General features: G+C 33.8%; 1 long non-coding RNA gene across 2 annotated transcripts; it reads right to left on the bottom strand.

The window, feature by feature from the left end:
- Nucleotides 1–422: 422 nt before the first annotated feature.
- Nucleotides 423–2,923, bottom strand: LOC107494785 (uncharacterized). 2 transcript variants are annotated; one of them, XR_008010733.1, is made up of 5 exons: nucleotides 2,489–2,923; nucleotides 2,240–2,263; nucleotides 1,229–1,502; nucleotides 1,041–1,106; nucleotides 423–818 (listed from the first exon to the last, which is right to left on the bottom strand). It is a non-coding gene; the product is annotated as an uncharacterized LOC107494785 (long non-coding RNA). The 2 variants fall into 2 exon arrangements; XR_002364221.2 differs by lacking the exons at nucleotides 2,240–2,263; nucleotides 2,489–2,923 and having other exon boundaries at nucleotides 1,229–1,324; nucleotides 1,428–1,570.
- Between the last annotated feature and the right edge of the window lie 1,379 nt (nucleotides 2,924–4,302).

The following is a 4,302-nucleotide window of genomic DNA, read 5'->3' as shown; positions in this document are numbered from 1 at the left end:
AAAGTGGTATTTTGATTGGTTAAAACGGCGGTTCAAACCGCTGTTATTTTCAGGGTTAAAATGACGATTTTTGAATAGGTTAAAATGGCGGTTTGAACCGCCATTATTACCCTGACAAAGTGGCGATTTAGTTGGTTAAAACGGCATTTTTGAACCGCCATTTTTACCCTGACAGTAGCGTTTTGGTTGGTTAAAATGGCATTTTTGAACCGCCATTTTACACTAATAGTGACATTTTTTATCGTTTAAAAAAACAATTTTCACCGTCATTTTTATCGCGTTAAATAAATAATTTTGTGATTAAAATTTCACAATAACAAAAAATCATAATCCATAAATAAAATATTATATAACTCATAAACAAAATATTAATATAATATATAATTTTTTATTATTGAAAATCAAAAGTAATAACTCCTATACAAAACCTTGTCTTACTAAACTTACCAAAATACAAGCATTGCAATAAATACTAATCAGTCAAATCTACCATCCAGTTCCCTAAACTATGTTAATATCTAATAATATATCTAAACCATCTAATAAGTGCTGTTTTTATTACTTAGAATATGAATATACAAGACAAGTAGCTTAACTAAGTGATGATGAATAAGATTTGGAGGCCAAAAGTTTTCTCCTTTTGTAATTAACTTTAAAACAAGCCTGCCTTAGTTTCTTGGTCTCTTGTGTGAGTTTCATCCGGGAACTTGCTCTAACATCTTTGTTTCTTGCTCCAACACTCCATTTTCATCATCCAAACTCATCTCTTACAAAGATTTGTAGGAACCTCTCCTGTCAGGGAATTTCTATCAAGCCGGCTGTTATAAATTGAAATTATAACAAAGAAAAGATGTCATTAGAAACAATATATAACTAGTCAAATAATATAAAGAGAAAAAATAAAATTAGATTGGTAGACCTGTCGCATTTTCTTTTTACCTACAATACATTTGTTCATTATCTTCTATCAAGAAGAAAATATTTTCCACTATCAGCCATGCAATTACCCGCATAACAAAAGTGAAAATGAAAGAGTAAACCTTATTGCAGTTTGGTATGAGATCTTGCAATGCACGCATCTTCTCATTGATCCTGTCTTTTCGCCTCTGTATAAGTAGAAGATCACAATGATAATCATACAGATCACAAGCAACAAAACATATGCTACAGATGGAAAATTTGTTGTTTATTTGCAACAGTACACAATTGGCATATGGTCTTCACTCACCCTTTCAGATAGATTATGTACTTCGGCTGAACGACTTCTCTTAACACCTCGTGTTGGACCTGCCTTTTTAACACCCACTGATTCTTCCTCAACATCCTATTAGTAAAAGAAATTTAATTTTTGGTTAATAGAGAATAACTATCAACATAGGTAAGATAATAAGTAAACACGTATGGAAGTGCAATTCTAGAACATTAACTTCACTGTGGCACTCAGAGTCCTCAGTTTCTTGTCTTTTTCACTTCAAACTTTGGTTTGGGTTGCCCGAAATTCTCTCTGCGCCATTGCCAGAGCAAACAGATGAAGATAATCATTTAAGTCTTTTCATCTTTTAAGTATATATATCCCCCCTCTTCATTTGGATTTCCTAACAAATTCAAATCTTAATAAAAAAATGACAGTTAATTTCATTTATGTTCAGATTGTATTGAAAAGGTGTTTCATATAAAGAAAATAATAATTGAATACTTCTGATAAATCATGAACCTACCAGATAGATGACAAAATTAGATGTCCACCTATGTAAGTACACTAATAGTTCTTGTCTAACTAAGGCCTTATACAAAATCACAACTGACCATCATTTGGCTCTAAGACCAATGCATTTTTAAAGCTTTCAACTGTAGCATGTGTCATGGAGTGCCATATGTGCCTAGTAAGTCCAAAGCCACACAGTTATCATAAAGGAAGTTTATAGTAGATTTCTTTATATTGTTATAATAACACATTAACCTTCCATTTTTCGTCTTTTTGTTCTTGCCACTTCTTTCAATCTTCGGAATTTTCCAACCACTACAATCACAATCTACTGATATAGGTAAGTAACATAGGACATAAGAAACAGAAAAAAAGGGGGCCAAGATTTTCTGATAGGCAGAAGCAATAGTGAAGTCAAGAGTTTGGTGTGATAATTTGGAGTTGACTATGGTCTTAGAATACTATTTATATAGAGCAGCATGCATCTGCAGACAAGACAAGTAGTGCTTCAAAAATATCCTCAACAAATCGTACCTAAGATTTCCAAGATCTTCTCCTCTGAAATAATCATTAAAAAAGAAGATAAAAGAAAGGAACCCAATTAATTAAGACATCATCGGCAAAATCAAATCTATTAACAAACATTAGAGACAGAAAGACAGATTTTTGAACCAATTTCTCATCCAAACTTCACTTAATTAATAGACCCAATTAAGGCCACAACAAACTTCAAAAGCAGGTTCCAAAGCTAAGAATAATAAAATAAGATAGAAATAAAGAAACCTGCTTTAGTGAAGTTGTAACCTCGATGAAGAGAGGGGTATGTATGACCAAGTCACCCTGTTGTGCGATCAACTCTGCCGCATCAGAAGATTTTATATTATATTATATTACATAAAAGAGTCAGAGTTTGGATTTGAAAGGCAGTGATGCAGAGAAAACAAACACTAATCGGAGTCTTGTGCTTTGGAGCAACACCAATTTTGATACACGTTATTAATTGAATCAAGATTATAAAAAACCAAATATTACTGTGAGTTTAGGAAAACATAATCCAAGATAAGTGGGCATGATGAAGAGTGGTGAAGGCTGCTGTGGATGGCAGCAACATTCTTTTTCTTTTCTTTTTCTACAATCTACTATCTATCAACTTATATGCCAATTTTAAGGAACATCCAACTCAAGCTAAAAGTTGAAACTGCTCAAAATCAATTTAGTTTTGGATTAAATCTAATCTAATCTAATTGAACCAGATCAAATCTAATTTAATTTGATCAAATATCTTTGGATTAACAGTAACCAATCCAAGTTACAACGCTGAGCTGACTACAAAGAACCATGAGCTTCTCATGGCCAAAAGTAGAGAAGAATTAAAGTAGTGAACAAGCTTTAATTTCACTGAAAAAAAAAACACAATCACTATACATACACATGAGCTGCATCAATATATATAATAGCTTCTAAAACCACTTATGAAATTACTCAAAAAGAGGTTCTCAAGATATATTATGAAGAATTGAAACTAAATACCGCTTATACTACTTATAAATAATGTACAGTCCCAGTTCAACAAGAATAAAATAAATTCATGGACTTTGAACTTTGAACAAGCTAGGAAAGATGTTGCTATGAATAGTAAATAATATTCTCACTAGTAAATAATATTCCTAATAGAAAAGCCAAATTCAGTAGAGTTGTTTTCAAAACAGAAACGCCTTGCCTTTAATCATAGCTCCCTCATCTCTTCTAAAACCTCAAACTTGTGAAATTCCCAATTAAACATATCATTCAACCATCAAAAATGCAAATCATATACAAATCATGATTAATTTTTTATACATTATAATGAAAGCTTAATATACAAAAATGTTGTCATAATTTACTTGTTTTGCAGTAATGGAGAACAGGTTGAGGTTTTGGAGATGCTCTGTCTTCTGAATCTCTGCTTTCCTACTGTCTTCTTCTTTAAGCACGCTAGGCTCCTTCCATGGCAAGCTGTATGCAAGGGTTTCACCGTTGTCAGTGGCTACCTCCCATCCTCTCAGTGGAAATGTTCAACGCACCCTGTCACGGCACGGCTATCCATCTGTCGGTTCTCAATCAGGCCGGAATAGAATCCAGTGATTCTTTTGTATCTGTCACTGACGCCCCGCCTTTAGGAGTTTGAAGCTCGTCACAGTCATTCAATCCTTGAATCCTACTCAGAATACCACAGATAAGGTTTAGACCTTCCGGATTCTCTTGAATGCCGCCATCAGTTCTAGCTTAGACCACGAAGATTCCGGTTAAAGAATCCAAGAGATATCTACTTAATCTAGGGTAGAACGGAGGTGGTTGTCAGGCACACGTTCATAGTTGAGAATGATGATGAGTGTCATGGATCATCACATTCATCCAGGTTAAGAACAAGTAATATCTTAGAATGGAAGCAAGCATGATTGAATGAAAAACAGTAGTAATTGCATTAATCCATCAAGATACAGCAGAGCTCCTCACCCCCAACCATGGGGTTTAGAGACTCATGCCATGGAAGGTACACAAAGAAACGTGTAAAGTGTCATGAGGTAGTGATACAATGTCAAAAGATCCTATTAATA

This window comes from Arachis duranensis, chromosome 6 (assembly GCF_000817695.3).
Source record: "Arachis duranensis cultivar V14167 chromosome 6, aradu.V14167.gnm2.J7QH, whole genome shotgun sequence".
In the NCBI taxonomy this organism is placed as follows: Eukaryota; Viridiplantae; Streptophyta; class Magnoliopsida; order Fabales; family Fabaceae; genus Arachis; species Arachis duranensis.
Note: the sequence above shows the minus strand (reverse complement) of the source record. Positions and strands in the feature narration are given on the sequence as shown.